The 13559-nt window shown below is 46.2% G+C and overlaps 1 pseudogene; it reads left to right on the top strand.

Moving 5' to 3' along the window:
• Window positions 1-3694: 3694 nt before the first annotated feature.
• On the top strand, window positions 3695-9344 carry LOC115643071 (annotated as a pseudogene).
• Window positions 9345-13559: the final 4215 nt, after the last annotated feature.

Here is a 13559-nt window from a genome sequence, read left to right on the forward strand (position 1 = left end):
CTCTTTAACTTGAGATGAATCTGTTCTAAGTGGCGTTTTAATGAATATCATCATGTTTAGTATAAATAATTAGTCACGGGATGTTAAGATCTGTTAATGTTTTTATATAATATAATGCTGGTAAATCTCTCTATTATGCACAGTTGTCTCTCTTCTTTACTGAACCTAAAGAGAATAGAGACACAAATAAGGTTCTGATCTTTTTTCCTCACACAACACACAGTCAACCTGTGGAACTCCTTCCCAGAGGATGTTTTGAAGACCAATACTACAAAAGGTTCAAAAAAGTATTAGATTTCTCGAGGTGAGGCAGACCTCTGGGTAAACAGAGTGGAAGCTAGGACTCTGATTCTTTTGCTAGCCAGTTCCACAAGGATGGTGTGTAAGCCAGGAAAGTTCCACACAAAAGTGGTGTGACAGATTTCTGTTACCAGTCTGTGTGGGGCATCAGGTGACCAGGCTGAGGCTGTAGGATCTTTAGGGGTGAAGATGAAGGAGCACACTAAGTGACTAAATTTTAAAGCTTTATTAATAATATAAAATAACAGCGGTGAGTGCAGGGTGTTCCCCCCCCCACAACTCAAAGGAAAGAAATAAGCATTAATACCCATGCCATAACCCACTTTCTTACTCATACATGTACAACCCAGGGCTGGCCAAGCCTGAGTGTGGCGTAAGAAGAAGGGGGGAAGGGTGGATGAGAGTTCTGTCCTATGCACAGGCCATCCAGGGTCAGCTGTTGATCTCCGATTTACTTTAGCTCTCAAGTGGGATTTAAGTCCTGGGGTCATTTGTCTGCATTTCATTCAGGGACCTCTGTCCCCCATGCTCTTTGTACCAGTCCAAACTGGCTTTCTGTGGCCTCCTCAGCTTTCCCCAGAACACATTGGCTTTAGGGACACAAAACTTGTTTCCCCCTTCACTGTCTCACTAGTTTTTGCAAGCCCCATCAGTTTTGTTCAGTTTACTGCTCTGTTTTCACGGCTGGTCGGGGTTCGAATCCAGACCCCTGTCTTTCTTGGCAGGCAGCTGAGAGAGACTTGTGCCATGGCCTTGGGCTGCCGTCAGCGTCTTATCTTCAGACCTAGCTGGAGCATTGAAGACCTTTAATCATTCTTGTTGCTCTTCTCTGGACCCTCTCCAATTTCTCCACATCTTTCTTGAAATGCGGTGCCCAGAACTGGACACAATACTCCAGCTGAGGCCTGACCAGCACAGAGTAAAGAGGAAGAATGACTTCTCGTGTCTTGTTTACAACACACCTGTTAATGCATCCGAGAATCATGTTTGCTTTTTTTGCAACAGTATCACACTGTTCACTCATATTAAGCTTGTGGTCCACTATGACCCCTAGATCTCTTTCTGCCATACTCCTTCCTAGACAGTCTCTTCCCATTCTGTATGTGTGAAACTGATTGTTCCTTCCTAAGTGGAGCACTTTGCATTTATCTTTATTGAACTTCATCCTGTTTACCTCAGACCATTTCTCCAATTTATCCAGATCATTTTGAATTTTGACCCTGTCCTCCAAAGCAGTTGCAATCCCTCCCAGTTTGGTATCGTCCGCAAACTTAATAAGCGTACTTTCTATGCCAACATCTAAATCGTTGATGAAGATATTGAACAGAACCGGTCCCAAAACAGACCCCTGCGGAACCCCACTTGTTATACCTTTCCAGCAGGATTGGGAGCCATTAACAACTACTCTCTGAGTACGGTTATCCAGCCAGTTATGCACCCACCTTATAGTAGCCCCATCTAAATTGTACTTTCCTAGCTTATCTATAAGAATATCATGCGAAACTGTATCAAATGCCTTACTAAAGTCTAGGTATATCACATCCACTGCTTCTCCCTTATCCACAAGGCTCGTTATCCTATCAAAGAACGTTATCAGATTAGTTTGACACGATTTGTTCTTTACAAATCCATGCTGGCTATTCCCTAACACCTTACCACCTTCCAAGTGTTTGCAGATGATTTCTTTGATTACCTGCTCCATTATCTTCCCTGGCACAGAAGTTAAACTAACTGGTCTGTAGTTTCCTGGGTTGTTTTTATTTCCCTTTTTATAGATGGGCACTATATTTGCCCCCTTCCAGTCTTCTGAATGAGTTAACCCATTCACTTCTCCCTCCATCCCTCTTCGGCCTCTAGCAACCTGCAAAGGAGCCTTTCACTCCACACTCACAGTTTTGACCCTTCCCAAAATGCTTTGCAATGCCTGCACCAGCGTTAGCAACATACGATGCTGATCTGCCTTCCCAGGGGACTGCCTGAGGGATGGGGGCATTGGGTTATTAGAGTGGGACCACTGACCTTTTTACATCTTCTTGAAAGGATTCACCTTACCTTTCTCTACTAAGGTGAAACTTTTCCCCTTTGAATGTTTTGCTCTTTTGTAGTATGCAAGGCTCTTCACATTTCTGCAAAAGAGTGTAAAAACCTGCTCCTTCTGCCTGCCTGAGGCTCTGTCTACACCACAGACCTTACAACGGCACAGCTCTACTGCTGAAGATGCACCACTGTAAGGTCTCCCGCATGGCTGCTCTAGGCCTATGGAAGAGAGCTCTCCTACCGATAACACAAAACCACCTCCAACGAGTGTTTCCCACTCACATAGTGCTTTTGTGGTGTTTTCACACCCTGACTGACAAAAGTTGTATTGACGAAAGTGGTAGCATGGACAAAGCCTGAGTTGCAGTGTTTAAGATTTCAATTTCTGCCCATCTTCTTTCTCACCATGCCCAGCTTCTTGAATAGATCCATCTCAAAACTCTGTCTGGATCCCTTATGTAATATATAGAGATATACCTAGCTAATAGAACTGAAAGGGACCCTGAGAGGTCTTTGAGTCCAGCTCCCTGCCTTCACTAGTAGGACCAAGTACTGATTTTGCCCCAGATCCGTAAGTGTCCTGCTCAAGGAGTGAACTGACACCTGAGTTTAGTAGGCCAATGCTCAAACCATTTCACTATGCCTCCCCCCTGGAGTCCAGTGCATTACATGAAAGTTTCAGCTCCTTGGGGGTTTCCAGTAGTTCCATCTCTCTGGTGGCTTCTTTGTTCCTTTACCACAGCCTTGTTTTCTCTGCAGTCTCCTCCCGTCTCCCCTCTGGGTTGGGAATTCATAAGAAGAAGGCACAGTCTCCACACTAAGAAGGAAGGAATGGTTAGAACTAAAGCAGAGTTACAAAAACTAATGGAGATATCAACTGTGTGTGTGGTTCAACCATCGCTCAATGGCCCATTCTCTTTAGCTACAATCTAATTTCCCTGAATATGTGCTCTGCTCTTAAAGGCCCAGGACATACTTCTAACAGCCAGGGCAGGGCTGTACATTTCAGACCCACCCAGCAGTCTATGTAACCACCCTTTCTTAGAGCTGTTACTCTCCCATCTCCCCATCTGCCCCCTTTCTGGTTTGTAGCACACAGTAGCTGTATCTTGTCTTAATTTAATTTATAGGCTCCTTGGGGTAGGGGTTGTTTCTCCTTCTGCGTTTGCAAAAAAGTCAGCACAAGAGGCCCTTGCTGCACATGCTTCAAAACCTCATCCTCATGTCCTGGCCCAGTATGAAGTGGTAGGACCTCTTACCACCTCTGGAGGATAAGGAACCCCGCTGCGTAAGCCTATATTCCACCCTGGTCCCAAAGCCCACCTGGGATGTCAGTTGGTGGCCCCTTCATGGAGCCATGACCACAGGTATGTTCTTCAAAAGGTTTACCCTTGTTCTGGACACCTGCCCCTTTTGCAGCATTAGGGAGACCCTGGCACAAGTGTATCTGGAGGGTGCCAAGTTGCAGCCCCTTTTCCGGCTACTCTTAGATAACCTCTTCCATTTTTTGCTTATTTTTTCTCCTCAATTTCTTATCTATGCACTCCTTATCCGTGGCCCCACAAAGTCACAGGACTGCCTCATCAACCTCCTCCTAGAACTGGCAAAAATGGCCATCTATAAGACCAGAGAAAGGAGGTTGGCTGAGGGGGGTTCTCTGCTCAGCGTCCTCACCCAGTTCCTTTCGTTAACTCCTCAGACCTCACACCTGTTCCTGTAATATCTTTAGTTGTCCCTCGACTTAACTGAGATCCCAGACCTTGTGGATCCTCCCCTTAGGCAGAGGGTGGTTCTTTAGCAGTGGGTGGACCTATGCTCAGCCACTTCCTGGATCTCAACAGGACCAGACTCCTGCATCCAACTGGTCTGGGTCTGTCACAATAAGGACATGAAAAGAGTTCTTAAGTCAGGTTACTGGTAGAGATGGTGAGCTTTATGCAATCTGGAGGCATAAGCTTCCCCTGATGATGCTTAAGCACACTTGAGATGACAGGATCAGGCCCAAGCATTCTTTAAAGACCACTGGCAGGCTAGGATAGTGATTAGAATTACCTGTTTCCCATGTATACACAGGGAACTAGTTCAATTCCTCAGCATAAGATCATTACTCCTTGAGTGCCTCATAGGCAGTTTACTACAAGCTTCAAAAACACGTAGAGGCAATGAGATTATTACACTCAAGTTTCATTACAAAGTTAGTATTTCATTTTGATCTTTGAATCAAAAGATACAGCAGCAGACAGGATCCATCTGTTTACATAGTTAAGATCTAACAAGATAAAAGTAAACACATACAAAAATAGCACTTCCAATTCTCTAACAATACAGGTTTCCATTTCAAAACTCTAGTCCCTTAAGCGTGGCTATGTCACATATGTGTAAGGAATGGCCCCAATTACCCTTTGCGTATTTCTCTAATATGTTTTTAAAGGCTGATTTTGGATAAATTACCTTGCTAGTTGCATAACTGTCTAACCCTGTGTCACATCTATTAGCTTATAGTCTCATAGACTCATAGACTCTAGGACTGGAAGGGACCTCGAGAGGTCATCGAGTCCAGTCCCCTGCCCTCATGGCAGGACCAAATACTGTCTAGACCATCCCTGATAGACATTTATCTAACTTACTCTTAAATATCTCCAGCGATGGAGATTCCACAACTTCCCTAGGCAATCTAATCCAGTGTTTAACTACCCTGACAGTTAGGAACTTTTTCCTAATGTCCAACCTAAATCTCCCTTGCTGCAGTTTAAGCCCATTGTTTCTTGTTCTATCATTGGAGGCTAAGGTGAACAAGTTTTCTCCCTCCTCCTGATGACACCCTTTTAGATACCTGAAAACTGCTATCAGGTCCCCTCTCAGTCTTCTCTTTTCCAAACTAAACAAACCCAATTCCTTCAGCCTTCCTTCATAGGTCATGTTCTCAAGACCTTTAATCATTCTTGTTGCTCTTCTCTGGACCCTCTCCAATTTCTCCACATCTTTCTTGAAATGCGGTGCCCAGAACTGGACACAATACTCCAGTTGAGGCCTAACCAGCGCAGAGTAAAGCGGAAGAATGACTTCTCGTGTCTTGTTTACAACACACCTGTTAATGCATCCCAGAATCACGTTTGCTTTTTTTGCAACAGTATCACACTGTTGACTCATATTAAGCTTATGGTCCACTATGACCCCTAGATCTCTTTCTGCCATACTCCTTCCTAGACAGTCTCTTCCCATTCTGTATGTGTGAAACTGACTGTTCCTTCCTAAGTGGAGCACTTTGCATTTATCTTTATTGAACTTCATCCTGTTTACCTCAGACCATTTCTCCAACTTGTCCAGATCATTTTGAATTTTGACCCTGTCCTCCAAAGCAGTTGCAATCCCTCCCAGTTTGGTATCGTCCGCAAACTTAATAAGCATACTTTCTATGCCAACATCTAAATCGTTGATGAAGATATTGAACAGAACCGGTCCCAAAACATACCCCTGCGGAACCCCACTTGTTATACCTTTCCAGCAGGATTGGGAGCCATTAACAACTACTCTCTGAGTACGGTTATCCAGCCAGTTATGCACCCACCTTATAGTAGCCCCATCTAAATTGTACTTTCCTAGCTTATCTATAAGAATATCATGCGAGATCGTATCAAATGCCTTACTAAAGTCTAGGTATATCACATCCACCGCTTCTCCCTTATCCACAAGGCTCGTTATCCTATCAAAGAACTCTATCAGATTAGTTTGACACGATTTCTTCTTTACAAATCCATGCTGGCTATTCCCTATTACCTTACCACCTTCCAAGTGTTTGCAGATGATTTCTTTGATTACCTGCTCCATTATCTTCCCTGGCACAGAAGTTAAACTAACTGGTCTGTAGTTTCCTGGGTTGTTTTTATTTCCCTTTTTATAGATGGGCACTATATTTGCCCCCTTCCAGTCTTCTGGAATCTCCCCCGTCTCCCATGATTTCCCAAAGATAATAGCTAGAGGCTCAGATACCTCTTCCATTAACTCCTTGAGTATTCTAGGATGCATTTCATCAGGCCCTGGTGACTTGCAGGCATCTAACTTTTCTAAGTGATTTTTTACTTACGACTGATTACATGAACAATCTGACTGGATCCTTATGTCTTTGCGCTATTCCAGTACTCTTTGCTCACGTGCGTTGTACTCAGAGGCAGGAGGCTGGAGCTATAAGAGGAGGCTGATGAAGGCTGAGGTGCTCTTGGCTGACATTTTCGATGCTTGTGGTCTCCAGCACCTGCTCAGTATCATGGGGCAGCACAAGATAAGAAGTGAGGATATTCAAAGCAGAGGCCAGCAACCACCCCCATTAGCTGTATCAGTTTCTGCAGCTTTCTTGCTAGGGGCACATGACAAGAGTGAAAGACCAGCAAATTCTGAAGTGAACATCTCACTGAATGCTATTATACAGTCAGTGATCACGTGGACACCAAAAATGTTGGTGCCACGGCAAGACTGCCAGGGGTGGACATAAACCGACTAACTTCAGCAACACTCCTGAGATTGATCCAAACAATGCTCGGTTTGCTAGGAGGCTACAGTCCTTTAGGGTTTGCCATGGCGATGATGGTGACTAACAGGATGACTAGCTCCCCAGATACTGAGGAAAAAGTTCTGTTGACCCATAATGCGTGTGCGCCTGAGGTCTGACAAACAGAAAGTGCAGGTGACATTTGCTGAACAAGAAAAGTGAAAGGGACATTTTCAGGGGGTTATGATTTACATATTTGATGGGTAGCTGGGAAAACACTCTCTCATTTTCCTTTGCTCTCCCTAGACTGTTTTTTTTCCTGTGGTACGGAAGAGAATGTAGTCATTTGGAGATATGGATGTATATCTTATACAAAATTAGATCTCACAGAGCTCTATTTCTATAGATATATTACTGTGATATTCTTTATCACAAACCAATACCCTGGAACCCCCTGTATACAGTTATATACTTTCAACACATCTTGTACAAAGTAAGTAATGTGAGGTGCAAAGTAAAACTTATGATTTGCTTCATATGACTATCCTATTCGTATGCATGTACAATTTTTTCTTATCTAAACCTATGAATATTGATTGTGTACCTATATTTCAAATGTGTTTGCTCCTGTGGTAGTTCCCACAAGGTACTGTACATTCACTCTAACCAGCGCATTATGAATGGACTATTCAAGCTGATGGCCCATCAATGAACACAATGGGTCATGGAAGAAGCTCATCCCCACTTGATGGACCTTCCTGTGGACTTTCTAGCCAGAACAGCTTATGTGACCCTTGACTCCATGTTGTGCCTGAACTTTTACACTAGCTCTGTTGTTCTCCATATGAGGAGAGATTAATAAGACTTGAACTTTTCAGCTTGGAAAAGAGACAGCTATGGGGAGATAGGATTGAAGTCTATCCAATCATGACTGGTGTAGAGAAAGTAGAAAAAGAAGTGCTAGAAGTGCTGTTTACTCCGTCTCATAACACAAGAACTAGGGGTCCCCAAATGAAATCAATAGGCAGTAGGTTTAAAACAAATACAAGGAAATCTTTCTTCACACAATGGACAGTCAACCTGTGGAACTCCTTGCCAGTGGATGTTGTGAAGGCCAAGACTATAACAGGAGTCAAAAAAGAACAAGAGAAATGTTTGGATTCACTAGCCTGGCTTTCATTGAATGAAGGAACAATGATGGAGAACCAGTATCCACACACATAGTCCCTCCTGATGCCTATTAAGGTTTGCCACTCCATGACATGTAGGAATTATTGACCCATGGCGCAGCATCAAGTATGAAATTACATTATCAGGGTCAGTTACTCAGAATTAATTTATCTGAATAAAGAAAATGTCATTTTCCAGTGTGTGAAGAGTGACCAATTGATTAACCCATGAGAAGAGCCTCTATTAGTACATATATAGTCTGATACTGGCATTGTCTCTCCATCCAGGCATTTGTACTGTGACCAGCACCCTATACACTGGCCACATACAGGAAGTCGAGAGAATTTACAGTGCACACAGCAGACACCGTTCTCTCGCAAAGTTGGACACCTTCCCTCCTACTCCATGTCACATTACAACACAACCAATGTAAACAATCCCTCCACCTTCATGTTGCTGGGCATTTCTGGCCTGGAGGCAGCCCATGGCTGGATCTCCATCCCCTTCTGTGTCATGTACACCATCGCCCTCTTGGGAAACTTCACCATCCTGTTCATTGTGAAGACAGAGCCAGGGCTCCATGAGCCCATGTACTATTTCCTCTGCATGCTGGCCATCACCAACCTGGTTCTGTCTACGTCCACCCCGCCTAAAATGCTGAGCATCTTCTGGTTCAATTCCAGGGAGATTGATTTCAGTGCCTGCCTCACTCAGATGTACTTCATTCACTGCTTCTCAGCGATGGAGTCTGGAATCTTCGTGGCCATGGCTTTGGATCACTTTGGATCGCTATCTGCGATCCTCTGAGACATTCCACCACTCTGACCAATAGCTTTGTGGCCAAGATTGGCCTGGCTGTGGTGCTGCGTGGCAGCATTCTTGCACTGCCCTATCCTTTCCTGGCGATGTGGTGGCCATATTGCAGAACCAACATCCTCTCCCACATACACTGTGAACACATAGCTGTGGTAAAGCTGGCCTGCGCCGACATATACATAAGTAGTTACTATGGCCTGCTAGTGGCATTCTTGGTGATGGTGTGGCTATGTTTTTTATTGCAGTGTCCTATACACAGATACTAGGGGCCATCTTCAGCCTCCCCACGAAGGATGCCCGGCTCAAAACTTTTGGGACCTGTGGCTCCCATCTCTGTGTCATTTTAGCATTTTATATCCCAGCTATCTTCTCCTTTCTTGCACACCGGTCTGGCCACAATGTGTCCCCACATTTCCACATTCTCCTTGTCAACATGTACATTCTACTGCCCTCCATGCTAAACCCCATCATCTATGGGGTGAGGATCAAACAGATCCGGGACAGGCTGCTCTGGCATGTTACTCACGTGGAATAAAGATTTCTTCTGGTGCTCTGGCTATCAGATCAATCTCTGTGGAGATCTGGCTGGTGACATGGTGTTAGGCTCTCTTCCCTGAATCACTGACTAGAGACATTGAATCCTGGCTTTAGCTGACAGTGCTATATGAACCTGACAATCTGGGAAATCCATCTATGTACAACTCACAGGGGTGCTACACTTCTTATTCCTCGTAACCGGACACCTGAGGCCCCACATGCTACCCCCCCATGTCCCCATGTCCATGCCCCTGTCACTCACTCCTCTCCTCACTATCCCTGTTACTCGCTGGATCATCTCTACCCTCTCCCTATCCCAGCAGCATCCTATATGTTCTAGGGCTGAAACAGGCATTTCAGTAGCCTGAGGAGGACCCTGCCTGCTAGTAGGAGGCAGCCTCAATTGAGTAAGGGCTGATGTGGGTTTATGACACGGTGTCTCCACTCTACTCTGCTGCAACTGGACCTAGCCAGATACCCTTTTCAACCAGACGTTTTAGCTCAAAAATCAGGGTGGGGGAGGGTTAGTGGCATGGGACCCTAGCATTCTGGGGTCAAAGTGATGAGAGTAGGGGGTGAAGGGCTTAGAATGGATATTAGCATGAGGCTGATGGGGGAGGGGAATCGATATTTGCATGCGGGTGATGCGGGACAGGACCCGTCTGGGAATAGATATTAGTGTGGGGTTGATGGGGGTCTGGGAATGCATATTAGTGGGAGAGTGATGGGGTGCAAGTGTCCTGTGAATAGATAATAATGTGGGACTGATGGGGGAGGATCTGGGACTGTCTAGTGACATAAAGGACACATGTCTTTCTCCCAGAGGCCCCTGGGGAGTTGTGTTTAGCAGCATTGCAAACTTCTTCAAGTGTCAAAGTTAAGGCATCCCAATCAACCAGTGATTTAATTTTCTTGATACTTCTACTCTTTTTCCTCAGAGGAGCAGCATGTCTTAAAAGCATGCCCAGTGGGTGTCTCGTTACTAATTTTTATCTAATTATTATTTTAGAAGAGGCTAGAGGGCATCAGAATGTAAACAGAAGGAGAGAGATCTGTGCTGAGGCAGAGAGGAATTGGCTGTGTGACGTTGCATTCCATATGCTTTATGGAAATATGCTTATGAATATGAATATGACATAACTGGAATATTCTTTATGTGAAATGCCTCTTGCAATGTCACATTGGAAAAGTTATAATATACTGAATATGTTCATCCTATTTGTATTGACAGACTCAGACCAGAAGGATACAGGAGAGGAGTCCTGTTGAGCGCCGGGATGTGGGAGAGTGCTAGCTCACCCATTGCTAAAAGTTCCTCCTCTGGCCTAGGGAGGGACTACTAAACCCAGAACCCAACTAAGTTTGGGGGATAACAAATGCAATAACGAGGACAGGGGGTTAAATGACCAAACCTAGGGAACCAGAAGGGGACACTGAGCAGAGAACCCTGGACAGAGCTCGTTGCTCCTCAAAGACATCGAGAGAGCTGGCGGATTCTCCCCAGAGGAACTCTGCCTGGATACATGAACGGATAGAGGAATGAAAAACAGCATATAAAGAACCGAGGAAGGCAGAGCACCTTTTGGAAAAAACACACTCTCTCCGGGTAGGATGTAGGGGCATAGATGTTAATAAGAGGGAATGTCAGCCCATCCACCCGAGCCTGGCGACACAGCATGACCTCAGTAATCCCCAACAGCTTGGGCTGTAGGTGTAGGGAGAACAGGGTAGCCATCCCGGCCTGACGAGCCTGACAAGCTGAGAGTTGGCTAAGGTAGACCTGTCCTCCCACTCCAGCTGCCAGCTAGCTTTGGTGGCTGGGTCCGTGTTGGTCTCCTGCAGGAAAATAACTGATTACCCTCCCTCCCGAAGGAAGGAGGGCACCTGACATCTGAAGAGACCCACCCTACAGTGTTCAAAGTGCCAAAGTCATTGGGACATGGTGCCTCTCAACCCAGCGGTGGCAGCCGGATTACCAATAGGGGCGAGGCAGATGGTCAGGTCCCGGGGTGTTGCAGAGGCCAAAACATGGGTAACCACCTGAGGAAGGGGAAAAGGGGGAGGAGGGGGGCACAGATTGCAAGCACCCTGACTGGGAACCTCTAACGGGGCGGCAACCTCTTCAGTGGTTGGGGCCAAGTCCAGGGCCTTGATCTCATCAAAAATAGAGGCAAAATCCCCACCTGCCTCTATGGGGTCCCCCTCAACAGCAGCCGTGGCAGTAGCCACTTCGGCGCCTACAGGGGGCACAGATGGCAAGTGAGGGGGACCTTCCGTAATCCCCTCAGGGAGGGACTCCATGAGAGAGGTGGTGCTACCTGCCTCTGCGGCTGCAGCGACCTCCACCAACTCCAATTGGTGAACATGAGCAGGGGAGGCAGCAGAAAACCCGGCCCCAGCAACCTCTTTCCTAGTTTTACAGGGGGTCCCTTTCCCCTTGCCAGCAAGGGGGGGTGATGGGCCCACAGTCCCCACTTATGGCACCTCCCTTGCATGAACTCTCTGCTTCCTGAAGAGAGGGGCTGGCCAGCTGGGTCAAAGCCAGGGAGTGAGGGCGATGACAGAAGGGAAAAGGAAGATGAGGGCAGGACAGCAGGGAAAGGGACAGACTCCCCCTGAGGCAAGCCCAACTCGATTCCAGCTATCGGCCCTTCCACCCTCTCCTCCACAGGCCCTGGTCTACTACCTATCACAGCAGCGGGGCCCGCACGCTCATCTGGGTACGTCTCAGAGGCCTCCCCTGAGACCCAGGCAGTGTTGACAATAGTCACAGATGAAGGAGGGGTGATCCCAGGGACCGGGTCATCAGGGCCGCCAGTGATTGTAGAGCCGATGCCCTTCCCAGCGTCAGGAATTCCAGATGCCCTTCCAAGCTGGGCCATGGAGCAGTCCCTCTGGAAGTGCCCCACGACCTGGCAGACAAAGCAACAGGCCTCCCCCAAAGAATAGTAAACCCTGTACTTGGCCCCTCGATGGGGCACCAGAAAGGACCCCTCCAGAGCCCTCCATCACACGCCGCCAGCAGCACTGGATCCTCCACCTGCGGGAGGAACGATAAAACGTAGTACAGGGCAGGGTCCTTACAGCCCAATGGAAGGGGGATGAGGACAGAGAGGGGCTTCCCCCGGAGGGAGAGGAACGGCAGAAGGGTGGAATTGGGGCAGAAGGGAGGAACAGAGGAGAACATCATCCACACACCCAGGTCCTCCAACGGCTCAAGCCGGACATGAACATTCCCCACCCCCAAGCCTCTCTCCACCATCTCCTGGGCAGCGACCTCCAGTGCCAGGAAGAACACCACCTTCCCAAACATCTTAGAGGCTGCCACCACGATCACGGGTCCCACCACCTGTGCCAACTCCAGCACATAGGTGTGACGGTACTTTCCATAAGGATTTGGAAATATGCTTCTGAATGTTATATATATATAACATAATTAGAATGTGTTTTATGCTACATATGCCATGTAATATATCTCTTTAAAGGTCATGATCTACTGAATGTATTAATCCTATTTGTATGTATGTTTCATTTCTGTATTCAAAGTTATGAATATTGGCTGTGTACTGGCTTGATTACTAAAAAGCTTTAGTAGAGCATTTGGTCAGCTCCTGGAGAAAGGAAAGTTGAAATTAATCAAGAAACACTTAAAGGACAATGAATCCTGGAATGCTCCAATCCACATAAGAAGTCTACCTGAGGACGTTCAACGGAACATGTGACCCATGGCTGCTACTTGGTAAGAAACTGTGAGTCATGCATGGACATGTGACTGGCCCAAGTGATTCCAAAACTCCATCTTGGAGCTGGACTTTGCATAGGAGTGAGGAAGGAGTTTCCACCCACAAGAGAAAGTCGATTTAAGCCCATGGGAGACCCCTGCATTTGGTCTTCAGCTGGCTAAAGAGGGAACCTCTCCACCCCAAAAGATACCTGAAAGAAACTGGAACAAAGGACAGTAACTACAAGAGGTGTGAGTGATTGCTGGACCCAGGCTAAAAGGAGATTAGTCTGTAAAAGGGAGCATTGTGGAACTGGTGAGGGTCTTATCTGTATTCAGTTTGATTAGACATAGATTTGCGCATTTTACTTTATTTTGCTTGGTGACTTGCTTTGTTCTGTCTGTCACTACTTGGAATCACTTAAATCCTACTCTCTGTATTTAATAAAATCTCTTTTTACTTATTAATTAAATCAGAGTATGTGTTAATAC

This window comes from Gopherus evgoodei, unplaced genomic scaffold (genome assembly GCF_007399415.2).
Source record: "Gopherus evgoodei ecotype Sinaloan lineage unplaced genomic scaffold, rGopEvg1_v1.p scaffold_50_arrow_ctg1, whole genome shotgun sequence".
In the NCBI taxonomy this organism is placed as follows: domain Eukaryota; kingdom Metazoa; phylum Chordata; order Testudines; family Testudinidae; genus Gopherus; species Gopherus evgoodei.